The sequence below is a fragment of the Pseudopipra pipra genome, chromosome 2, assembly GCF_036250125.1.
Source record: "Pseudopipra pipra isolate bDixPip1 chromosome 2, bDixPip1.hap1, whole genome shotgun sequence".
NCBI lineage: Eukaryota > Metazoa > Chordata > Aves > Passeriformes > Pipridae > Pseudopipra > Pseudopipra pipra.
This window is the reverse complement of record NC_087550.1, coordinates 2,967,925-2,995,056: the sequence shown is the minus strand read 5'-3', so window position 1 is coordinate 2,995,056 and position 27,132 is coordinate 2,967,925. Positions and strand designations below refer to the sequence as shown.

Genomic DNA, 27,132 nt, shown 5'->3' with positions numbered 1-27,132 from the left:
TATAGAAGCAGAAGGATTATCAGAATACATTATTAGTTGAGAAAGACTATGACAGATTCCAGTTTGTATTCATAAGCTTTTTTTTTTAATCATTTTACTGACAGCTACAGGTGCATTGTAGGGCAGATGCTGTCTTACAAGGATGTTCTTTAATAGTTGCACTTTTAGCAATGCTTAAAAAGGTAGGTCAGTGTACTTATAAACAGGAAATGTTATCAGTGGCCCAAGATATTTTCTTCCCATGTTTTCCCACTTACCTTTGCTTTACTATGAGCAAAATGTGCACGCAGAAATTGTGATACCCAGCACAGCAAGAAGGTACAACTCAGAAGATTACACGCCACCAATCATTATTGTGTTATGACCTAAATACATTATCTTTAAAATAATTGTCTTTAAAATACGTTATCTTTAAAATACGTACGAGTAGAGTCATTTAAAAGCAGTTAGCCAAACATTTCATTTTCAAAATGTCTCTCAATAGCAAAGGTTTCATTCTCTGACTATTATAATTCTCAGTCTACTTTATTATCCCAAGACAGAGACCATATAATTAAATTAACTGTGACTTTGCAACTAATTTTCAGATTTTAAAAAACCATATGGTACCTTTCATGGGACATTTAATCTGTTCATTCATTAAAAACTTTGACCCCACAAGTGTTTTCCTCAGTTCAATTAAAAATCTATTAGAATATTCGTCCATGCATCAGTGTCGTGTAATCATCACCACTCTTTAGAAGCCAAACATAAGGAGTGAGAACTGAGCAAACTTTAGTGTTAATGTCAATAACACAGTATGAAGTTTTTATAGTGAACATTTTACTCTTTGTTTCTTTTTCTTTTTTTTTTTCCCCAATTTCAAATATTTATCATTATTTTCATCTTTCTGAGCACATACCTGTTCCAAACCCTCACCAAAGCTTAACAGGCCTGTAAGAAAGCACAGGTCGAATGTTTGGAGCTAGACATTATGTTGGACTACAGAGGAAACATGGGTGAATGCCCCTATATGTATTTACTTCATCACTTTGATTTGGTCCCTGTTTTACTTTTATTTGCCATTTTTGCTATTTGCACAGTCACTTCGTTTTGAAAAGATTAAACCAGCCTGTCCAGAGATTAAGGACATCAACCCAACAAACAGTGTAATTTTTGCCAAGCAGGTGCATATTATGCCTCACAGTGCCAGACTTCTGCAGATGCAGGGCAAGGAAGGATGTGTACACAGAATGGGGACAGAAAGGAGCTCCAGCTGATGCCTCCAGACCAGGACAAATGAAGTCTCCACTTCCCAATGTACTGCAAGAGACAGAACAGAGACCAATGCTTGTGGGAGACGCAGTGTGGGAGGGTGGGAAGCCTTGACCTTTTCTTTCTTTCCTCCTGCACCATCATATTTTGAGTTATTTCCTCCCTCTTGTTGTGGCATATCATTATCAATCTTTGCTGATAATTTATGATTAGTTTTATAATAACCTTTCTTCCTCCTCCTCCTCCTTTTCCCTTGTCTTTACTGCTTTTTGGTCCTTCCTTATTCATGTAGAGAGCAAGTTCTCAGGATCATTACCACCCTGCTCCCAATGGAAGAAATTCCATTGTGCTGCTGCACACAAGTTTCAAATTCAATATTGCCTTTTTTGCCTCTATTTTATTTTCACTTCAGGGGTCAAAAAGGGCTAATAGCCTTGAAGATTCTCTTTTTTTATGTGCAACATCTCAAAACTCACCCAGCAAAAAAAAAGGATAAGATTTTATCTAATGACAGAGTATAAAACTTTTATGTCTCAGACTTAATCACACGCAAGTAAAAAAAAAACCTTTTCAATTTCTTCAATCTATTGTAAATCTACTACCCAGATTTACATTTAGACAGTGAATGTTACTCAAGGTAAACCACACCATACCTGATATTTGTAATTCTAATCTAGGTAACGTAACATTTGGGGTAGGTAAATTATTAGAAATTATGGAAAGGGATTTGAATGCTCTGTACATTTAATGAAAAACACTGCTTAAAGTGTTTAAAAAATAATTAACAGTGATCAGCCATAGCAATTTCCAAAAATACTCTTCCATTGATTTTATGATCATTTTAAGGAATTAATATGAAAATTAAAACGTTTTCTTAGATTATTGTTGCTCTACTGCTAGATTGAATGAGACAGTTTTTTTCAGTCATTTTCTGTTCACTTTTCTGCAACAAATTTCAGTGGATTGCTCTGAAATAGGATGTTTCTACTGATTTAAAAGGTAACAAGAAACATGCTTCAAAGACAAGGTTCAGCACACTGCAGTATTTGTTAGTGCTTCATAATATCTATAGAAAATATCCATTTTTAAGGGTACTATAATACAAGAAAGCAGAATAGGGAAAGGGAAGGTTCTCTCTTCACCAATTTTATCCTGGAGAACTCCCTAGAAATACAGCAATTTCAAATTTGAGTTGAACATTAATAGAAAACTAATAAAAATAACTGCAGACGATTCAACACCATGTATACTGTTGATTGGATGTGCTTGTGCTTGAAGTTGCATCATTTTGTGGCCCATGTGAAAAGGGACTACAGAAAAAAAAAGGCATTTTTCATAAAAGCAGATTTCTAATTTTCTGTTATTTTCAACCATATACATTTGAGAGTGCATAGAAAAGGTAAAGTCCAGCCAAGAAAAAAAAAAATCAAGCAGATACAGGGAGTATCTGAAGAATACAGAGCTCCCTATGAAGCAAATGGATGGTAAAAGTTTTCTAGAGATGCTCTCCATAAGGTTTTTTTTTTTATTCCTAGTGTATGTAAACATTTATGAAGAGACTCTTATGATAATTGGGTATCAGCTTGAAAAGACAAATTTTAATAAATGAGATTGAAAAACCATCAGGTGAAATACTGTCTAACATGAAAAACTTGCACTCAAATTTTCGTCAGTTAGCACACTGCAAAAAACCAAACAAACAGCCATAGTTTGCCCAAATAATATGCATAATACATGGACTAATTTTGTTTTTAATACAAGATATAATGTACATATGAAGTACAACTGCACCTTTTTGTATTACATAGAATTTATATTTAGTACAGCAGTGTTATTCGGCGGTTTAAAACTAGAATACTCATAGGGGGAAAAAAAAAAGGCAAAGTCCACAAAAAGTTATTCCAACATCATCATATATTAACTCTTATTTCCCTACAAAAGTCATAAAACTGTAGTTTCTACTAGCAGCCAGACTCCTGTTTTTTTCCCAGGGGGGATAAAACCACCTGGTTTTAGTTGTCTGCTAAAATCTTTCATGGTTCTTGCTCTAAGTAATGCGAATGGCAATGTCCAGAATTCTGAAAGGTACCAGGATTTCTGCAAATTGCATATATAATATGACCCAAAGAACTGACAAAAAATAAATGTTATAAACAATATATTATAAACAATATTATTGAGATAAACAGATTATTATTTAGGGAAATAGTTGATAAACATTTCAGTAGAAGCTTCCTCGTGAAATGTGCCTGAATTGAATATATGGAAAGTTCAACACAAAGTGTCAAATTTTGGTTTCATCCGTTCTGATTTAGTTAAAGAAAGTTTACTTTGCACCAGTAATGCCTCTTCAAGAAGGAAGTGAGGTGTCCTTACAAAGGGTCAGTCAGTGAAAACGTGATGTCTTTGAAAGGGTAAATCAAATGCAGATGCAGAGGAAATTCTCTGGTATGAAAATTCTTACCATCGAATAAGTCACAGGTAAATATTGAAAAGGAAAAAAAAAATCAATAGAAAATAATTTGAGGCCACAGGGTAGATGAATCTGAAATATTAGAAACAAAGGCAAAATTGGAAGGTGGGGAGAACAAATCCACATTTAATTCTGGCAAATATCTGCAGCCAGGGAGGAGACATTGCCAGTTGGCTCTCAGTTGTAAATGGAAATATGTTCTAACAACTGTTCTGGGTGGTTTCATAGTGAAACAGTTTCTTCTGTCTTCTAAAATGGTGCCTATCTTGGGTAGAACCATATGTGCACATCCACAAAAATCTTACAATTTCAGGGAAACTTACGTTTTAGGAAGGCTGGATAAAATGGAGAAAGAGTCATGAATTCAGGAAAGTACAGGCAGCCAGTGAAAACTGTGTGCTTGCAACAAACTGACCAGCTCTCACCTGAAAGGTTTCTGTGGAGATTCCAAAGTTTTCCACAGAATTTTACCAGAATATTCAACATGATGAGTCAGTTTCTAAACCTAAGCACATATGATGTGGACAAGGACAACTCTTCTGTTTTCAATATGGTTTTCAGCCAGGATTGTGTTCTAGAAAAGAGAAGCTTTCTTACCATTTTCAAGCATGGTACATTCCTGGAAAAAAAGAAAAACACATGAGAACAAAAGTTTGACTTTACTGAAGAATAAAAAGAAAAAGATACATCAATAATTACTGGATTATGTACAACTCTGCAAGTAGATAACACTTTAGAATTGTTCATGGACTTTACTTTAAAACTGCATGTGGTACACAGCATATAATTTCTTTTTTTAGGTGATTTATACATTTCTAAACAGTTTTATTCAGAAGCATATTTTCAAAAGCATAGAAATACTTATAAACATCCCATTTTCTGAAGTCCATTGAAAGTGTGTTATTTAAATTCTCTAGTGGTTTTGATATTTGTCCTTCACTGCAGGATTGAAGCACCAAAAAAAGAGTTTGACTTTTTGATAAAGCATTTTTGAACAGTCAGTATTCAAAGATATTCACCAGTGCATGTTCATTTTATAACTGACAGACTTCTAAAAAGATATAAAAAAAAAAACAAAAGTGAAGACCTGCAGGACAATCATAGTTATTTCCAGTTCTCAACTATTGTCAGACCTATTCATGGGCAACCTCCCTACTATTATTCTCTGCTTTCTTAAAGACACACTGGAAATCACCACACTGAACCAGCAAGCTCCACTTTTTTGTAGGATTTGAAGTCATCATGATCCTGGTGCATGTAGGACAAAACTGTCTTTACTTTTTACAGGAAACTGGGCTTGACATTCAAGAGAGCTCAACTGGTTTGGCTTCAGGGAAAGCAGCCCTTCGTAAACAGACTTGGCACTTTGGATACTGAGCAGTTACCAAATTCTGACCGATTTGCAAACATCGAACACTTACAAATCTGCTTGTGCAGATTGAAAAGAAATTCTGGTATGGAGGAAAGAGTTCACTGCTCCAGCTAAGGAAACAAGTTTTTTGTGATGATGAATTGATAAAGTGTTCCCTGGGTCGCCTCCCTCCAACCATAGCATCTGAAGAAGTTCTATTTCTGTCTCACCCTCAAATCTCTCTGCTTGTCATGTAGTTTCAGAAGCACGTTTGATATGAGCCACAGGACAATCTTAAGCAATTGTTGTTTCTTTTCCATAACACCTGCTTAAGGCTGCCCCTGCTTATTAAATTGGAAGGGGAAAGCATAACAAAGGGGAGAATATTGCCTGCTTCCTTGTCCAGTTATGGAATTCACAGAAAAGCAGAGTAAGAGTTCAATACGGAAGTTCTTGCTATGCTCTGTAAAAATGATATTGTTCAGCTAAAGAGAAAAAGAAAAGAGTTGCAAATTAATGATCTACTCTCAACTTTCCTATCATTTGCCCCAGCCTTTGATTACCCAAAGGGCTGAAGTAACATGTTCTGTTTTGCAACTGCCCCTGTAAAGCACAAAGAGGGGAAAAAAGAGGTATGTTACGTTTCTCTTCTATTTTTCAACATAAACATTTGCCAGAGGTTACACAAAATGGAGGTATTAAGTTTTTGGATTTAACAGAGGTATAGTGTGTGTCTCTTCCTTTCTGCAAGAAACTGCAAATGTTCCCTGTTTACTTTATAACACCCAGTTTTCAGAAAAGGTGGGAAGCAGAATGTGATAAAGACAGCTAATAAAGTTTGACCTACTGTGAAAAAATATAAAAGGCTTTTGATGTTTGCAAGACAGCACACAGTGAGACAAACAGTTTGAAGGTTGAGCTTCCACCTCGACACAGATTCATAGCTTTGCAAAGTAATAGGAAGTTAGAGACAAAGCTAACACAAATGGCTTTCTTCTGAATTCATACTTTTGATAAGGGTGCACGTACTTGCAAAATGTACAAGACGCTTAATTGCTAGAAATGCCTCTGCAGGACTAAAGATTTCCAAGTGACCTGTAGCTCTGACACACCTCTGCACTGGAATAGTCTTGCTTTTCATTTCATTTTCGCCCATCCCACCCCTCAGCTGCTGACTCAGGGAGACATCACTAGTTCAATTATGTGCTGGAGATGCTTTCAAGCCTCATCCCTTTTCCTTCACAGAGGTGAGAATAAGAAAAAAAACCTATTAAAAATTGAAGCTAAGGCTATTCTTTTTTTCTGTAACTTCAGAATGTTGGCCCTGTATATATTTATGTTTCAAGCCTCAGTCCGGACATCCCCTTCCCTCCCCACTCCCAGGAGATATGTATTAGTTTACTATATGCTTTGCTTGTGATCAGAAAAGGAACTACCAGTTTTGCCACTGTGATATCATCCAAGGCATGCAAGATACTTTTTTTTATATATATATAGCGTTCACCCAACTTATCTCCACTTCCCAGCCAGTCCAGGACACTATCAGCAACCTTCATAACTCTCTCATCTTAAAACAAAAAATGTCTTTTTCCTCCAGTTTGTCTGGGTATTTTTTATACTTCTTTCTTGGACCATTTCCCAGGCTCGTGTATTCTCCCTACATTGCTTCAGTTAATTACTTATATTTGATGGCCACCTCTGCGGAGCACTATTACTTATTGCCACTTGTGAACTGCTATAATGTAGGGTGTTTGTCACTTACACCAAGGTCACAGCCAGCCCTGTTATCATTTGGTTGCATTCCCTATCCAGTAATATTGATGATGGTATAGTGTGAAGCATTTTCAGCTCGCGCTGACCCCGTACGAGCGAGCGCCGTGTATTCACCTTACCTTCCTTCTGCTGAGTAAGCCTTTAGTTCTCAGCAGTGCAGTGCTGCAAATGTTAACTGTAAGTCATCTGGGTGAGCTGGGAAGCAGCATAAAAATTCAGTTGCTGCAGCTTTTGTGGCTTGAAAGGTGACATTGGTCATTTTTCCCCTCAAGCTTTTGCTGCTTACTGCTAATCTTTTCCATCTACTGGTCCTTGCAAGTGGGAGTAAAAATAAAGTGTCTCATTCTTTAATGACAAATATGACACAATCTTTTTTTTTAATTTAGAAGGACATTGCTAACTCTTACATTCTAGAAATTTACCTTCTTACATTTTCAGGGTCTTGATTACCAGCATTCTACTTTGGTCTATCAAAAATATTAACAGCTATGCTAACAGTTCAAAGTTTGAGAGATTTGACTCCAGATGGACTCACATGCTCCCACTTGCTTTCATCCTATCCTGCTGCTGTGCTTTAACAAGCCCTTATTAACCCTTGTATGTATTTTTTTCTTCATCCCTCTGACTTGCACACTGTCCCCAGTTCCTAAAAGCTGGCATTCTGCAGCCGTCTGCTCGTATCATACATAGTCTCTTTCTCAAGAAGGACGATGAGTATATAAGGCTCCATATTTTTAGTGTTTCTTGATATTAGCAAGCTGGATAAGATCATTCAGAATGTTTCTGAACAAAGGGAAGAAAGGAGCCAACCCTCACTGCAGCTGCAGACACCGTTCAGCTCGGCAGCGTGCTGGCCAAGCAGATACCTTGTCTGGCTCTCAAGTACGACACCCCTGTCAGTGCTGTTGGTGCAGTGACTGACACAGCTGTGGCACTGGGCCAGTCTCCAGGCTTCCTCATGCCTCACTTTTCCCTTCTGAATATGGAAAAGACACCGACCTGGAATTCCTGCTTTGAATTTTTTTCCCCTCCAAGCAGGGCTTAGGAAAAAAACCAAAACCAAAGCAACAAATCACCCCCACGAACGGTTCCCATACAAAGTCGTAGCACACAACCTGTGTTCTCAGATGACTTCCCTTTTATTTAAGGTGTGAGGTCTTTAAAGCAGGAATACATTTCAATTTGTTTCAAAAACCATTAGTGCAGTAGTCAAATAAAATATAAGAATCCACATTATTAAGAAAAAAGATTTCAGGCTCTACAGATAGAAGAACATTTTTTATGTCTTTAAACGAGGCTACAGGAAAAATGTCAAAAGCAAAGACAGATATGAAATCAGGGTTTTCCAAATTGCAATCTTAGGCACAGGTCAGTAGGCTCTAAGTTTTATCTAATAATTCAAGGGGTTTTATCCATATCCCAGCAGAGATTATGGCACGAAAAGTACAAAGTGAACTCAAATCAAGGGCACAGAGTTTATTTAGGAAGTAATATTGAAAAGTTCAGGAGTATAAACAGCCAAAAAGGATATTTAATATGTCTATGGTGATTCAGAAAATCTCAACTTGCCTGAAGAACATTAGATAGACTTTAGAAAGTGCTACTAGAAATACATTATTAAAAGTCAGTTTAAAATTTAGTTGGTACAAAGCTTTCCTCAAAATTCAACCACTGTTTAATTTAATACTCCACTTAGCTTGAATAGAAGCTCAAAATCAAAGTTATCTATATTAAAAATAACATTTGCTCATTATTCTGATCACTACAGCCAGATATTGTTGGATAATTTCATCTGTAATGGTAAAAAGTATCTATTAAATTAAGAAAGAAGGGAGAACAAAAAGACTAGAATGGATACATACTGGTGAGGAAGATAGGTCCAGAAATGAATAATAAGACATTATTTAGACTAGAGTGGTAGAAGGTAGAGAGGATTTGGGCTCAGCCTCTAAAGGAAAATAACTTGGTCAATGTGTACCCCGGTATCTATTCAGATAAAAAAAACCAAACCATCTACTGCAGCTAAAATATAAATTAACTTTACAATTAGCAAACAGTTTGCAACAGATACAGCATATAGGCACATCTGTTCCATAAAGGAAATGGTCTTGAAAACTTTGGTCATTTTATTAAGTCAAGTCTCACTCTTTTAAATAACTTAGGAAAGTTATATAATTCCCTACTATGTTATTTCCTGCATATATAATCAAGTAGACGAAAGGCAAAGTTTAGAATAATTCAGGCTGATTTAGAGCAGATCTGTCAACCCAGACAAAGTTCCAGCTATGGCAGCACAGTGAGCAGTGTACTGAAGAAATACTATTGTACATAAAACAGAATGTCACATTGGCAAACCTTATAATCAGGGAAAAATATAATTTACACCTACAAGGGAGAATACTAGACACAAAATAGCTAGGTTATAATTCTAAAAATTAACTAATTTGTTTTTTCCAATCACTACTTCTAATTAAATACTACCTTTTTTTAAGCAACAATAATGTACTAAAATGTTTTCAGACATTAGGCAGAGAGTAGAAATAGAATGACAGAACTCAACCCAAAAATTGTATAGAACTGTATGTTTCTATAAAGTACAGGAAAAAATATTGGTTACATATTTGCCTAGCTCTAGACAAGAGCTCATTACAGTCTGATAACATGCTTGATTTTAAGCCCTTAGATAGTCCCAGTCTTATTCACAAAAACATTTAAATTTAGCATCTCAAATACCTAAAATGATCACAAGTATATGCTGGTAAATCTCCAATAAAGCAGTACTCTGTCATCATATCTGCTTAGAAAAGGCATATTCCAGTTAAAAATTTCCTTTTATTGGATATTAAACATTCTATCAATATGAAAATATTAAGACTGACAAGTGGAACTACATCAGTAAACACTTATAGAAGTTGTTGTATAATGGTTATTTGAAGGCTGACTTGTTAATACAAGGGCTTTTTTATTGGCTTAGTTATCTTAGTGTACTCCATATTTCCTCAGCTGAGGTAAAAATGAAGACATTCCCCCAAACTCCTAATGGTGAGTTTGAATGAATTCTAACACATTCTTAAGGTTAGGCTGAACTTGCCCTTTCTGTAATTTGTTTTCCAATCTTGTCAATTATGCATGCATTCTATCCATTTCTTCAACCACAGTCGAGCTTGCTTAGTTAAATAGAATTATTATTTAATGAACTTTTTTTATGTTTGATGCTTTATTTAATGAGACATGGGGTTATGAATTTACTCCTTGTTATTTCCCTCTTACAAGATGACATAAGCAGAATATAATTGACCAGATCCTTAACCAATATAAATTAGCTCCATTGAATCAAAACCAGTTTGCATCAACTACATCAAGAGTCTCAACATGAAAGAAACTTATCTAAAGCAAGAGGACACATTTAATTAGCCATAGTACAACTGTATGTGCATTATTACATAAAATTAAGACCATTGCTCACTCAAGTAAAAGGAAAAAAAAAAAATCTAGAGATGGTGTTTTGCAGCATTAAGTTTCATCCTATTCCTGATAAAGTAGTAACTCCCATCAGCTAACTTGATGCATAGGCTGCTTCCCAAAGACATGCATGACTCACTGTCTGGAACTTGTCCTTTTAAAGAAAATCATCAACACTTATAGAGAAAGCCATCTCTATGAGTGTTTCCTTCCTCAAATTAAAGATAGCCAGCTTGGCAAACGCTCAGAGTTGGCTGTCAAAAGGTTTGACAGACTTAATAGGGTTACAAACGGAGTGCCAAAACAAAAATGGATTGGAAGATTACAGCAATCTCACTAACAAGAGTGGGACCAGACCAGTCGTACATTCTAGGAATACATTACAGAAACTAAAAATCATTTAAAATAATTAAAGGTAGAGCTATAAACAATATCAATCCCAAATATTTTTTTTTAATTCCTTGTAGATCCTAATCTATCATTCCAGGGAAAAAAAGGAACACATCTTACAGTTTTGACCTTAACCACCAAGAAGAATCTAAAGTGTTCCCAAAGAGATTCTGTTGCAGGTTGTCTCCAGCTTTAAGGAGGTTTGAAGGCAAACAAAACACCATGAGAGCAGAAGAGTTGTGGTGGCCTAAACCTATTGTAAGTGGCCTAAACTTCAAGAAAATTCTCACTCCTGGTGAATACTTGTCCACAACTGCTGGCTCTTTACCTTAATGTCCTTCAGACCACATGAAGCTAAACTGTTGTCAAGCTCTTTTATTCTCACCAGTTTAGCAACTCTAGTAAATCCACTTCCTCTAATTTGTTTTGTTGATACTGTTAGTCTTTTCCCCACTGCCTCTAAGAGTGGGACTTTCTATTTCTACTGCAAAATACCATCATCAGCAATATCTGTAACTATCTCCAGGAAAGTAAGTGTTGATGTCTCTCTTGGTTTTCTTCAAATGGTTGCTATTCCTCCAGGTGGCCTGATGTTCGTTTGCACTTACTATGTAAAACTTGTTAATTTAGCATAGGGGAAACAATATTAAAGCACAGAATTATAGACCTTGTGGCCCTTATTCTTCTCCTCTGTGAATACTGGACTTCTGCTCGATTATAATGTTCATGCCCCACTGGCAAGTGTAAAGCCCTGACCCTACTGTAGACAAATCAGTTCATAACCCTTTGCTTCCATGATTAAGATATTCATCTTACTGAGAGAGGAAGACTGTAATTGCAACCCTACTCCAAGGACTGGTTTATGTGCTTTAGCTAATTTGTAATCACACAGACAGTAGATTACCAGCATCTCCATCACCTCCATTTCTGCTGCTGCCCGAGAGGTGTGTTTTGGGCTGAGCTGAGAGTTTTGCACGGACAAGAAGTGTGCTGGCCTGTAGCAGAAATTTCCCTGTGTCCAAGTGGCCTTGGCCCCACAGCTCTCACTGCACTCGAGCCCTGGGCAGCCCCAAGAATTGTTGTAGGATCCTGGTGAGGCTGCTCCTCCCAAAGCCACTGCCACCTTCACCCTCCTTGTCAGCAGGCCCACAGGAGCAGCAGGCCAGCAGGGCCCATTTTTTCTTCGTTTTCCCTTCTCACACGGAGCTGCTTTGTCCCTTGGCCCTTATTCAGGAAAAAAAAATTAAAAATCTTAAAAAAATAAACGCCAATATATCATACACTGCTAGAAGAGCTGCTCTGGTGCTATTCAGACAGCTGAGCTCAGAACCTATGAAACATGCTGATCTATTCAGTTCTGCCAAAGCAGCACTGGTTTAGTGAAGCACATAAATAACAATTCTTAGGGATATTCACCTAATAAAATTTACGTTCTTCAAGACTTTGGGAACTAGAGGACTACTAATTCTAAAACACAATACTGAAATTAAGCCCTTAATTTCACCTCTGTGCATGTTCAAGCATCTGTGTCCTTTTGTTAGGATTGTTCAGGAAATTTGGATTTCCTTAACGGGGATATACATTTTGGGTTTCACTGTCTTTATCTGACTAAGCTTAATAAATTGCAATGTTAAGATTTTAGCTGCCCATGTAGAGTTGCAAGTTTATTAAGCAAATTTTATACTCTAGAACATGTTAATAAAACGGTTTTAAAGCAAAGCAATAATAGTTGTACTGAATTTTTGCTATTTCAGTTTGAATGGGGTGTCACATTTTAATATGTTATTTAGGATAATGATCCATGTTAGAAACAGATTCTCACTCAAGCTAAGACAAGATTTATAGAAAAAGAGCCTATATTAGGTAAAGAAAATAGACTTTTAGGCACACAAGCTCTTCAGATTTGAAACAGAAGATATTTCAAAGCTGCATACAAATTGCAAACAATTAAGTTTAACTGTATATATTAGTGAGATCATCTGAAAGAAAGATGTTTTCTGACTACAGAGCAGAAAACACTATAGAAGAGAAAAAGGTTGTTATCTTTCAGGGAGAAAATCCATACTGTCCATAACCATCAAATAGTAATTAAAGTAGCAAACAAAAGAAAGGAGATAGTAATCATTAAACGGAAAGACTACATCAATGAGGCTGACAAGCAGCTCTGAGATTATCCACTACAACAAACTTAAAAAGGGTGTTATATCTCTATCCCTCCTATGGTGCTGTACTCAAACTGTCATTCTAAGGACATTAAAAAACCCTGAGGAGCCTCTTGTAGGACTCTTTTGTCCCTTTTAAATGACAAGCTTTAGCAGAAAACAGTCAGGAGTTTGCCCAGGCTAATTTCCATCTCCAAAAACACAGCAATTTTTCCAAGAAGATGAAAAAGAATTCAACAGATGTATGATGAACCAAGAATTATTACTTGTTGATACTCTTACTAAAGAAGTTGCAATAGTAGTTGTACTAATTAGTCATTATAAATTCATTTTTAACAATATAGGTAAACAAGAGAAATAATATGAATCATCCTTTTAAATACTGCCATATCTTCTGTACTTCAAATACTGTTGTGTTACCACTCAGCTACCTAAAGGGGATTTTTACCTGACTAGAGCAGTGTTCTAGAAAAATACCTCCTACAGGCAATTCTTTTTTACAAAAACACAACACTTGAAAAGTTACAATCTGTGCTAGAAGAAGTTTTGATCTTAAAATATGTTTCCCAGAAACTTCTACCTTCCAAACAGCCCTGTTTATCATCAACACCCCCAAACACATGATACATATCATATGTAACCTGCTCACACCTCGGGAAAAAGCACAAATCTAGACACCCCACAGAAGATGCCTCTCACAGGGGAAAAAAAAAAAACATACCTAGTCCACACCCTTTCCAAAATGCAAGATACTTCATCCAAAGCACCAAACAGTGTTCCCCAGATAGCTGGCACGAAACAGGCTCACAGTGACCTTGCAGAGACAGCTGATGAAGGGCACATGCACCCAGAGAAGGGCATTTATCATGAGTCATCTCTGACTCCCATCTCCTCCCCACCAGGGAGGCTCCCAAAATGCCTGTAAAAGACGAACTAATTCACATGTGAACTGGAAACTGGAATTCATAACACTAGAGGATACTCACAATTATGTGCTCAATAGAAGAACTGCCTTCATGGAACACTGCAATTTCCCTCTGTTAACCAACAACATCCTGCAGATGGTAAGTTCACTATCTCCCTTTCTTGTAAGTCAGGAAAAAAGGTAAAGACATGGTTAACACCTCCGCACAGACGCAGATGCCAATTATCTATCATCCCATGGTCTAAGTAACACAGCTAATTAAGTTGGAATAATTCTTTTCAATTGGTATTTAGTTTTAAAGATTGCTGTTTCTCTTTCAGACAGGAAGAGCACATATTCCTACAAGTTGCAGGTTTTATTTCAGACTAACCTGGTTGCTCTAAGATGCTACCTTCTGCCAAAATATTGTAGACCATAACAGCTACAGTAGCACTGCTACCACAACCAAGTGCTACATAAATTTCAGAGACCTAATTGACCTCACCATGTTATACTTCAAAATATACAGCAGCAAGAGAGACATCTGTGAAAGCAATTTTAGACCAAAAGGGAAATGAAAGTAAATATAAACTGTGAGTCATAGTTACTATGCTAGTCTTGGGAGAATCAGATGGAAATGGATGAGAAGCAAAAAGAGAGAGCAAAACCAATTTCTTAAAGTAGAAAAGATACATCAACTAAAATTAAACTGTTCATGTGATAAGCTCTCACTATCACAAGGAAGAAAAAAAATAAATGATGGAAAGAAATAGGAGTGAATTAAAAGATAAAATTAGAGGACACAACAAACAAAAGCCCATAGAACTAAGATTTATGTCACTATGCTCCTACATTTCATTGCATATCTCTGGTAGGAAATTAAAATGAAAGCTATTGCCTTAACTGATGGAAATTATTTATGAAATTTGTCTTTTGGGCCACAGAGATTTAAAGTTCTGGGCTTTGATAAAAGAAAATTCTATCTGGACCTGAAAATATGCAGGTCTTCTCAAAAAAAAAAAAAAAAAAAAACAACAACAAAAAAAAACCAACCAAAAACCCCTCACCAGTAATGCTTAATTTGCTGAGATTAGTTTCTCCGTTGCTGTCTTTGCCCCTTTTCAAACCATTACATATAGTTGTCATCTCGTCAGTACCAGTTCTGCAATGTTAAAAAGAAAAATTCTCAGGACAGTAAATTTTTAAGCAGGACAGATTTAGACTAAATGAAGACAGTTATACTCCCCTCATTCAGACCACTACCCCCATTAAGATCTCATTAGCCAGCCAATTGCCTCATCCTACTTAAAATATTAAAGAAATGAGTGGGTCATAAAATTCTCATAACCATTCATTTGTATCAGTGTATCTTTGCAAAAGTATACTTCATACCCTCTGATGAATAACAGACCCAACTTCCCTGTGCACGTCGTGGAGAACTCCATTAAAACAAGGTCATTTTGGTTCAAAATTGTAATTCTGTTGTCCATCAGATTGGGTTATATAATATTTCTGGATCTTTCAGGTAACTGTATCCCAGGAAACAGAAGTATTTAATAGAAGGACAAGGGCAAAATGGCTCCAAACCCCAGCACCCTGCCCTTACTCATAAATAAAGTGTAGAGCAGGTTCAGTGTGGATCCTGCTGTGCTACTGACCATGAGTAGTCTTAAAGAACTGACCTAAGCCCCCAAAACCTCACAACTGACAAATAAATCTAGCATCTCTCTTTTATTTCCCCTTTCTGTCTTCCCCTATTTCTTCCCTATTTGGGGAAAATTCTAAGTTTTACAGCCAAAAATTTTAGCCTCAAGCACCTTGAGCGATGATCTGTTTTTTTATAAAGGTGTACATACCTAAAGACTTGCACATCAGTGGAGTGTTGAAAAGACATGTTGAAAAGGGCTGATTCTACTTCAAATAGAATCACTGATGAAAATCAGTTCTCTGCCTGTGATTTAGGCAGAGCTCTAACAGCCTGACTAATCTACTCCAGATGCTTCAGAGGAAGGAACAAGGGATTCCTAACATATACACACAGTGGATTAGTAGTACAGTGGAAAAGGTAAAGTAGAGGCAGGGCAAAAAAAATAATCAGCAATATGAATCATGCTGAGAAAAAATCAAAGAGAAAATATAAAAGTAGAGAGGCATTTTCTAAAAGTGAAGATGAGTACATGGAAATTCCTACCTTGTTTTAGAACTAAAAGGTCCCTTCTGGGAGCTTCTGCAAGTACTACAGAAAGCCAACCTAACACTGCAAACAAACCAACAAAATTTTAAGATTGCTTTTTATGCACACAAAAACTAGAACAGCATTATTATGGATGTTCTAAAATTGCTGAAAGGTATTTGTTCTATCTAATACAACAAAATGGAAAGAGAAAACTGTAGTTACCATGAGAGAAACATTTTAGACATCAAAAACCAAGAAATGTGTGTGTGGGTTAATCAATAAGGATGCTAAGCAAATATCAGACATATCAGATCTCTCTTAAAAGACTGGGATTTTTTTGTTTGTGTGCTTTGTTCGTGTGCTTCTTTTTCTTGATTTTTTTTCTCATGCCACAAGGTCAACACCACAATAAGCCTTCAGGATAAAAAATATTTTAAGAACTGTTCTTGAACTGTCTGAAAGTGTCATCAACATGTCAAGGCAAAGGGCATTAACACCTTCCAAAGGTACTAGCAGTTGTTTCAGACCATTCCAATCACCTGCTGTTCACCAGGGAAGAGGCTCCAGAACAGAAATAAACCCAGTTATCCCACAGAAAAGGGAGGAGCATTCACCTTCCAGGAAGATCCTGCATCTCACAGTCTTGTCCAGGTTTTAGCCTTCAAAAAAAACCACCACAAAACAACCAAACAAAACCCCAATCAGCATTCAGGGACAGTCTGGCCATCGGTCAGTGAGTGGTGAGCAATCGTGTTGTGCATCACTTGTCTTGCGGGCATTTTATCTCTCTCCCCCTCTCCTTTGTGTTCCTTTTATTACTATTATTAGTATTTTTATAAACAGTTCTTATGTCAACCCACAAGGGTTTTTTGGTTTGGTTGGCTGGTTGGTTTTTCCCCTGATTCTCCTCCTCATGCCAACAGCAGAGGGGAGGGAGGGAGCAAGTGGTTGTGTGACAGTTGCTGGCTGGGGTTAAACAACTACAAGGCCTTAGATCCCTCTTCTATGATTTCATCTTTTGATTAAATAGGATTCAAAATTATCCTTTAACAATAAGCATTAAAAACATTGAAAACATTACAGAGTTAACAAAACCCAGTGACTTCCAGCAAACATAGATTTTTCTGCTGCAAGTCTGTTATATGTCTAAATTGTTTGCAAATCCTCAGCAAATATGTTTGAGTTTATTCTTATTCTTTTGCTCAAACTGAACTTTTTTTTCCTCTGATCAATAGCAATTTAAATGTCATCCTTCCAAGAATAAAAATGCCAAGCTTGGTTCTCTATTCCAAGAGATAACCAATTTTTACTTTTAATCTGCAAAGCAATCAAGTTTGTTTTTTCAGATTTTAGAATGACATGAAGAATAGAGAGTGAAAGTGTGTGCAAGAAAAATGAGAAAAGAAGGTCTGAATTTAAACTGAATTGACTCAAACAGCAAGTCAAGCCTGATGTGTTTAAGACATTACTTATAATTTAAAACCATTACAAAATTAACTTTTTTTAAAAAATACAATAGCAACCAGATAGATACAGCTCACCATGTTAAGCATTCCCTATAATTTTTTTTTCCATTGGTAGTAAAACTGTTATAAGACAAAAGAAACACTTGCAGGATGCATATGTTAGACAATACCCTATGAAAAGGAGATATTCCTTTCCTACTATAGCCATAAAAGAGAGAGTTCATAGAAATGTTTGACTTATCATTGTAATGGAACTGTATCTCAGAATTCTACCATAGTGCTGTGATCTAGTGAATAAATGTCAGGGTCTCATAAATGCAAACTTTATCCCTGGCTCTGCCTTTGATGAGTTCAGAAAAATCACTTAATCACCCTTCAATCCAGTTTCCCATTGCAATAAAAAAATACCTTTTCTATAAGTTTTTTTGAGGCTTCTGATAAAAAAGCTAGCTAAAAGTTATTAATTAACATTGTGCATACAAAAATGACAAAAGTTGAGTTAAATTAATTGGACCAGTACAAATGTTCATATTTCCACCTTCTTTACACCTGCAATTGCTTATTCTTTCCAGCTTAACACATGAGGTGACTTTTATTCCTGAGCCTCTTGAAGAACATAGGCCACAGCCAGAAGCCAACTCAGACATAAGAGTCTCAGAAATGCTCTGAGACACTGATGATCTCGAAGCAAAGAGATGTCATGAAAACTTTGTCAAAGCATGGGCTCACCACACCCCTATCCTGCACTCCCTGAGGGTCACCCAACCCATCACACTCATAACTGTGCTGCTCCTTGAAAAATCATAGAATGGTTTGGGTTGGATGGAACCTTAAAGATCATCCAATTCCAACACCCCCTGCCTTGGGCAGGGGCACCTTCCACTCGACCAGGTTGGTCAGAGCCCCATCCAACCTGGCCTTGAACAGTTCCAGGCATTCACCACTGCTCAGGGCAACCTGTTCCAGCGCCTCACCACCCTCACAGAGACCTTGTTTGCCTTGTAAGCCATCAAGCAGTTTTTAGACCTAATCCATGACCTTTTTGTATCATTTTTACATTTCTCTAGCCCTCTGCTTTGGAGCAACAAGGAGAAGAAATCTGGACCTCGTGTCTTTCTTCTTCCTACCCTCACCCTCACCTTTCAACTCTTTGCGGCACCTAAATATTAAAAGAGAGAGAAACCCACCACCAGCCACAACACCCTCGTCTGTGTGGGTGCTGGGACACTCACAGTCCTACCACAGAGATGACTCCTGGCAGCTCTGCTCTATATTTTACATCTTCCTCTCAAACACTTCACGGTGTCACAGAAACGTGAGCGGACAGTGGCCGCAGGGATGGATGGAGGTGTTACAGGAATAACACAGATTCACATCGACAGTTAAGGTAACATAACAGGCAGGCAGAATGCTTTCCTAAAAGCATAATGCTTTCCTAAAAGCATTTAACAAATAGGGGAGCAGAGCCACCAAGAAATAATTATCATTATCCAAATCTCACAGGGTAAAAAAAATGCAAATTTATAGGATAAAATCTTCAGGGTTTGCAGGTGTTTTATGGACAGTTTTGTCTCATAGCTTGTTCTGTTTGAATCTTATGGGCTACATTTAAATAATTTAGACATATTATTTAGAAAAATCTTCAGTCATTACTGCAGCTGATACAGAGAAAACATACAGATACTCTTGGTGGCCCATTAGATAGTCCATTAAAATTTACAAGTCCTGAATTCTAAAGCTGTCTAAGTACTTACACTGAAATATTGTTTCCCCTCTTACAGCCTAAATATTTTCATATTTTTTGCATTACAAAAATGTAAAATTAACACGAAAATATAAAACAATTATGATATTCAAAGTACAAGAAAGTAAAAATCAATACTCAGCTACAACAAAATATATCTTGAAATTCTCATAATAAGTATATTTTATATCAACTTACTATTTTTACTAATGTTTCTAAACTATTTTTCTTCCAAAAAGCAACTGTTTCTGACGGAAACACACAATATTCTTTTCTTTATTTACAACATTTGTGCTTTAAAACTATTATAATACAATAGTTATAGTACATAATACAAATGAAAGCACTTCAAATTAATAATTACAATTAACTTCTTACTGATTTCTCTGTTGTCCAAAGTAGGAAACCAAGCACTTGTTTTGGCTCCTACTGAGACCTCATTTAATGTATATGGTAAACAATGTTTCCTGAAACCTTTTTAACAGGTTTCACCAAGAATGGTAACGTTTACAAGCCTGCAGAGAGATGTTTAGATATCAAGAACTGATGTTACCGATAGGTTCTCAATTCATTTTCTGCGCAACAGAAAAAAAAAATAATCACAAGATCTCACAAAATATTTTTCTCCATGAAAAACAAAATACAACCAAAAAAACCAAATCAACCAACCAAACAAAAAACCTCCAAAATGACATGCTGCCCATGCTTAAATCTCATCTTTATAAAGAAAAGTTCACATAGACTCCAAAACAGTGCAGAGATTTATCAATCACTTTTAGATTAAAATTTTTAAGTAGAAGGGGCAAAACAACTTTGAAAATGCTAAAATACTTGCATATAAATCAAAAGTTTATTATAATTGTCCAATATGTCATGCTCATTCAAAACTCTGACTCGCAAAAGATTTGATAAGAATTATTTCTAGAGGGGGTTTATGGAGGTAACAGGATTCAAATGTTGTCCAGGACACTGACAGGGTGTTCACCACGAGTTACCTGGTTCTTTGGAGCCACGCTGGCCAGAAGCTCTGTTCTCTGCCCCAAAGCACAACCAACCTTTCTGCTTTGCATAATACTAGAGAGAACCATAGAGGTAGAAACAAAAAATGAGCTTTAGTGAGGAATTAATCCAACATTCCTGAATTTAAACAATAGGAAATGAAGTTTTGTGTCTTTTTGTAATTTCTCCATAAAAATAGGAGACAAACAATATGCCAGATTATTGACAAGGAGGGTCCCAATACACAATTTTAAACCTATCTTGTTCAGAAACTAAAAAAGTTTTTTAGAATGGGTCGAAAGGTTATCACAAAATTAAAGCATGGAGTTCAACTTGGACATACAAAATACTATGGGGCAAAGCTTTTCTTTGAGATTTTTTTTTTTTTAATTTATGTGAAAAAAAATCTTAGCCAGGGTAAGAAGAGTCTAAATCTGGAGCACGTTTCTACTTTCATGCATGAACTTAGGTGTTGTATCTGGTGAAACACTGGAACAAGCTGCAGGTGCCCCATGCTTGGACATGTCCAAGGTCAGGCTGGATGAGGCTCTGAACAACCCCATCCAGCTGAAGGAGCTCATTACAGGGGGAGTCAGACCAGATGATCTTTAAAGGTCCCTTCCAACCCCAACAATTCCATGATTCTATGTTCCATTTTCCCAATAGTATTATTTAAAGGTAAAATTTCACTTGAGAGGGGAGGAGGAAAGGGATCTTTACATGGAACGGAGAACTCTTCCTATTTCTTAACTCTAGAAACTGCATTTTAGAAAGCTCAAATTTCTTCTGGCTAAACAGCACATATTAATATCTCAGGATATATGGAAACAAAACACAGAGATTTTCTTAAAAAGGCAGAGAACCTAATAACAGCAACCAGCACATTCTGCACACATCTACCTCCATTTACTTTCTCAAAAGTAATATCCTACGTCATTTGTTATCTCATTTGTTTTCCGTTCTCCAATGAATTCAATTGATATTCCCGATACAAACACTGAAGCTACAGATATGTAGAAAAATGAGGGGTCGCTGTTAAGCATCTTACAAAATTCCCAAAAAATTTGGAGGCACAAGATGCGATGAACTTAAAATAAAGGCAGCATGAAACACTGGTGATTTGTTCCAGCTCACCAAGCACAGGATCACACTTAGTGATTCACCAGAATGACAGTTTCTATGAGCTCACTGATAGTAAAACATCTGCTGCCACAACACCTGGAATTTGTCCTACTTTGCAAACAGAAAGCTAATGCAGCCCAGCCAGTACCAAGGAAGCTTTCAAAAGAAGTAATTATACAATAAGCCAGGATTTCTGTGTCTTTGACAGAAGTTAGTAGTTCTTTCTAACCATGTGATTGGCAGATAGTGAAAATATACACCTACACACCAAAAAAGTTCTGATGATTGTGATGAAACACCACACTACAAAAAAGTGCTGCAAAGTATAGTTTTGTTTTGATATGTGATTTCTAAAAGGAATTACCCATTATTTCTTGTGAAGAGATGGTCTCAGTCTTTCCACTATCCAAGGTTTCACAACCACATGATAAATGAAAAATATTTCATAATGATGCAATGGATGTAGCCTTCCATCGTACTAATTGTTCTGGTTTTCTGTTATTTCTTTGAAACACAGGTGGTTTTCCTTAATTATTTAACTTCTGAGATTGAAAAAAAAAACCCATCTCTATTAAATCTAGCAGCATTTTTAAAGTAAAATTTAAATATTTGTCTCAAAGCAGACAGCATGCTATTCATTCCTTTAAATAAGCTTATGTTGGCAATAAAAATCCAGATAGAGAAGTGTAAATGGTGGTGTAATGCCTGAGGGAATATTGAATTCAGTTGTGAAACAATAAAATTCCTTTCCCTTGCGAGTCTGATTAAAGGCTTTTGGGTTTTGTACAATAGCCATGAGTAATGCATACAAGTGACTTTTTTACTGCCTGAGATTCTCCTCATGCACATCTCTTATTTCTTCAAGATAATTCAGACAATCAGCAAGGCAAAGACAATGGATCACATTGTTCTTAGTGTTAAACAGATAATCAATAGTCTAAAGCAATAAAATTAAATGCTTGAGCTTTATTAAACTTGGGAGACTGCTGGTGAGTAGCTGGAAAATAAAACGACATTAAAAGTCAATTAGCATAATCATTATAGCAAAATATTTGCTTTTAGTTCCACTACAATACTGAATTATAATGTAAAATAAGTGAGCCTGTAAACTCATTGTTACAGCCATGTGAGTATTATATATCCATTTAACACCAATAAGAATAAAAATTTGTAATGCAGATGCAGACTGAGGCAATCTACATGAAAATCCAATAGAAGTTTGGCCATATCAATGAACTGAAGAAAACAAAGCCCAGCTCATTATGCTGCTTTGTTTCAGTTGTTCTTTTATGTTCCAGAAATTCCTAGGTGATTAGAGGTTAGTATGTGCCATGCACTCCTGAGCCACACAAGTTATTAAGATATGCAAGTAGTCCACTAACATATATTAATTGGAACTGCTTACTGTGCACAAATAAATTATACAATTAAGCATTTTAACAGATTTAAGCAAAATGTTTAACACTACAGGCTTGAGACCCAAAGGCTGCAGATCTCAGATAACTCCCAAATACATTGCTTACACTTCTTTTTATAGTTGGTTATTGAAAAAATGTTAAAGTCACTCAAGTGAACAAGTCCTACTATGTTTAAGATTGGAATTCAATTTGAATTGAATCACCTGGAGTAAATTTATATATATATATATTAAAAAAAGCAGCCAAAAAAGGCTTCACTTTATACACTTAAAGTACACCCAACTATATATTAAACCTTTAATAAGCTTCAGTCTTTGCAGGTTTATTTCTACTGCCTGTAAAATCAAAAACTGAAGCTTGAGAGTGACAAAGATGAATCTGTTTGGGGCAAGAGTAAATATGAAGTTCTTGTGCCAAATATGCTTTTGTATCTTCTTCGTGAATCTAGCTTTTCGAAACATCTGGCTCTTCAAGAGATACTTCTATCCATATCCAGATATTGTGCAATGCTACATAAATAATAATACGTATAATCCACATGAGAAATAGCTGTAGAGGTCTCCGGGGAGATCCCAGAAAATGGTGGCTATAGAGGATGTTGTGGTTCAGGAGGTGTTACAGCATCACAGAATCAAAGAATGGGTCAGGTTGGAAGGGATCACAGTGGGTTGTCTGCTCCAACCTCTCTGCTCAAGCAGGGTCAGGATGCTGTTGCTGACAAGTGGTGGAAAATATTAACCTCCCCACTCAAAACTGAAGCGATTCTTTTAGCTAGATACATTAAAGTTTCCTTTTACAGAATAAAACGAAGTTTTAGATTTAAATCAGCGTGAAGAAAATGCACCTTCCAAGGATTTGAAAAGTGACATAAAGAAGCAAAATAGGTTTTAGTGCTGTTGCAACAAACAATGGAAGTATCAGCATTGATAACAGGGATCTCCAGTCACGCATCAAAATGGGACACCTGCTCCTGCAAAATTCATTGTAAAACTGTGGAAGCTTGACTTTCCATAAAGGTTTTCCCTCTTCTGCCAAAATTTTTATTCAAATGGAGATTTTTAAGTTCTATTGTGGGCCTTTGTTTAACAATTAATTCAAGGATTTCCCAGACGCTTTATTCAGTCATTTCATCATCTCCAGCAACACAGACAGATTAGGTTAGGTCAATCTGAACCTTGTAAAATAGGCAGATATGGTTTTCATTAAAACACATTTACCTCAATGCTGAAAACACCTGTAAGATTCAGATGAGAAAAGTTTTGGAAAAAAAGCTTTCTTAATTTAAACATTAGAATTTGCAGTATTGCTACTATTTTTATTTTTTTTTCTTTTTGGTAATAGTGGATAGTGCTGATCACTACATCGCAAATTTCTTTCTTTCTTTTAAAATTAAAGTATTTTAGCATTGCTACCATAATTCTTACTTACAGGTTTAAGTTAAGGAATAAGTGCTATATATAATTAATACCATTCTTGATGTCATATGCCATTTTAGTTGACTTAACTTCCCTGGATTGGTGCAGAAGAGGGAGGGAAGTGAGCTAATAGTAACTTTTCCCAGACTTCTCATTGAGTGAATAGTAAAATCTTACTTTTACACATTTATATGGACAGAAGCTTTAAATTCATCAAGTGTGTAGGAATTATATTTTCATTACTTAAAAAATAAACATAAACATTACCGATCAAAATATTTCTATTAACATTTTTCTCTGATGAGGCTCTACTAATTCATCGTCAGTCATGGTCCTCCTACGTCACAGCAGAGCTCTTGAAAATCACCTGGTCTTGAGGCACTGCAGTGCTGTGCTTATTCCCCATTTAGTAACTCGAAGACCTGTCTCAAAACAGAAAATTGCTATTTACCCCCCTCCCCAAATATTCACTGCAGAAGTCATCATCATCAGGATTAGCATTTTCATCATTTGTTGTATCTGTGGTTTTAAAAAGGAAACTCATTTGTATCTCAGGTGTTACCATGGATTTCACATCATGCTCCATTTTTCTTCCTTGGTCTGGACATCATCATTTCTTACCTCCTCAGACTCTGGGATTCAGCTTGTCAGTGCTCCTCACTGCTCAGTTTTCCTGCTGAGGCCCAGAGAGATCATGTTTAACTCTCACTAGTCATTATTCATCTCTTCAGTCTGTGCTCTTTCTCTGTTCTAGTTTGACCTCTGAGAGCAGTCAGTCCAATGACCTCCCTGCCTGCCACAGCTCTCTCACTCTCATACACTGATGTTTGCCTTTTTTCTTATTTCCCACCCCCTTTTATTTTTTTTTTTAATTTTTTTAACACCTGCCTATTTCTCCCTGCTTGGGATGCCTCCATTTCTTTCCTAAAAAATCATGGGCTGCTTTTACTCACTTCCAAACACACCCTGAAAATCTCCTCATATGCAAGCTGGAGTTTCAGTGCTTGACTTCCAAAGAGCTTCCTTCATCTTCCCAAGTTGTCAGGTCTCTCATCATCAGTATTAACTGTCAGTGGGAAAAGCACACATCATTTTTTTTTATAATGTCAGGGTTTAGATAGTTTTCCTGCAAATCTTCACTGAAGAAAGGGTTGTGTATTTGTCTGGCTCATGAACAGACAGGTCAGACTGCATCCTTACTACTGGAAGCTCTACATGGCTAACAAGCACTTTACAGAAACAGAGCACAGGATATAATTCCATAGTTATGAAATCTACATGGTTCTCAGTTTTAGACAAGCTTACCTTATACAGTTTTCCAGAAGCCTTCCAGGCAATGCATCTCTTTGCCTTTGGATCTCCTTGCTACACCAAGTGATTGTTTTTAAAGTTCAAAAAGATCAAAAGTGGCAGAAAATTAAAGATAACAGAAAAATAATCACTTATTATTCATTCAGATTCAGTTGTGTCTCACTTTCATACTATGTCTTCCACTCACACTAAAAGCAAAAAGATGATATTCAGACAGCAAAATGGAGAAAGGAGAAATTTATATTTGTTTTCTAGAGATTACCATGAGAGGAAGGAAGAGAAGAACATCATCAGAATAAGAAACTATAGAGTAGTATCATTTTGATATATGCCTTTTTTCTTTAAAATATCACTGAGGCTTGTTATTCACATTCTGCCCACCCTCAAAAGCAACCAAACAACCCTAATTATGAAGAAGAATTAGTGAAACCAATCATCATCCTTCTACCGACAATCAACTGGTAAAAATAGCTTCAAATTTTGGCAAGCTGATAAAATATATCTTATGGACTCAGTGAGCTAATGCCTTCACATAATTGGAAAACAAGGAGGCTTAACAAGGAGTATTTAATTGAAGAAAGAGGAGAAAACAGCAGTAGGAGAGTAAACATGGCAATGTAGAATAATTAAACATTTCCTGAAAGCCAGCTCTATTTCAAAAGTGACTTGTCTCACTAAGGAATATAAAAAGGAAAAGAGCATCGGGCTGCTCCTCTCCTCCCACACTAACACCCTCCTCAGCACAGGCAACAGGGTAAACTCAGGATCCTTCCTTGGTGAGCCTGTTCTCAAACTGCTGCTGTTGGAAGAGCTGAACTGCCTTTCACGCCACTCCAGGTCAAGTTCCTCTCCTTTTAGAGCTCCCTCTCTCTCTGCCTGATACAATAAGTTGCTCCTTTTACATGGTTTTCTCTGGTTAGTGATTGCAGCTCTGACAGGAGCTTGTGTTCCCCATAAGCAGCACATTGGTGAGTGCTCCAGCTCCAAAAATCTGACAGGTTTTTTGGTACTCTCACGGGCTGTGCACGGCACAAGTCTGCATGTCACTGTCTCTGATTATGTAAGAATAAATACACCCCTTATATACAACCAGTTAGCTCAGGTATGATTACACTTACATGGTTTTCTCCACATGAAGAACCTCTTGTTTTTTTAAATCAATTATTAGAGCACCTATATGAAAAGCCATGAAATTCAAAGTAAATATTTCAACTCTGCGATGAACACTTTTTTTCTTTCCAGGTGTCAAAAGAATGCTTTTTTTTTTGGACCCTGTAGTTTTCATCTTGAAAATACCTATCAGGAAATAATGACCAAATAAACAACAAAGACATATTTTTTAAAGTAATCTTAATATTATTTGCACACGTAATTTTGGAGTTTGTTTGTGCTTCGTATATTACCAAAATAGATATCTTGGCTCCATGTTACTACCCCCAAAAGCATAGTGAAAATACAAGAAACCTTCCTTCTTTTAGACTTATTCCTAAAGCTGGAAGAAACTGAGAACACACTCTACAGCCCTGTTCACTTCTCCAAATGAAGTCTGGGCTCTCTTTCCAGAAACATTAATTGTCATCCAATATACCAAATACGATATCTAGTAATAATATCTAATGCTTAAGCAATGCTTGTGCACCAAGCACTGTCCAAAAACTCACTCACATTTGTAAGTATCAGTATCAAAAGAATAGAGAAAAAGATGTGGAAAA

At 36.5% G+C, this 27,132-nt stretch overlaps 1 long non-coding RNA gene across 2 annotated transcripts; it reads right to left on the bottom strand.

Moving 5' to 3' along the window:
* Window positions 1-1,080: 1,080 nt before the first annotated feature.
* On the bottom strand, window positions 1,081-25,501 carry LOC135406491 (uncharacterized). Of its 2 annotated transcripts, XR_010426301.1 has the most exons (5): window positions 25,415-25,501; window positions 14,837-14,931; window positions 13,852-13,938; window positions 4,325-4,346; window positions 1,081-1,302 (listed from the first exon to the last, which is right to left on the bottom strand). It is a non-coding gene; the product is annotated as an uncharacterized LOC135406491 (long non-coding RNA). The 2 variants fall into 2 exon arrangements; XR_010426295.1 differs by lacking the exon at window positions 1,081-1,302 and having other exon boundaries at window positions 2,833-4,346.
* Between the last annotated feature and the right edge of the window lie 1,631 nt (window positions 25,502-27,132).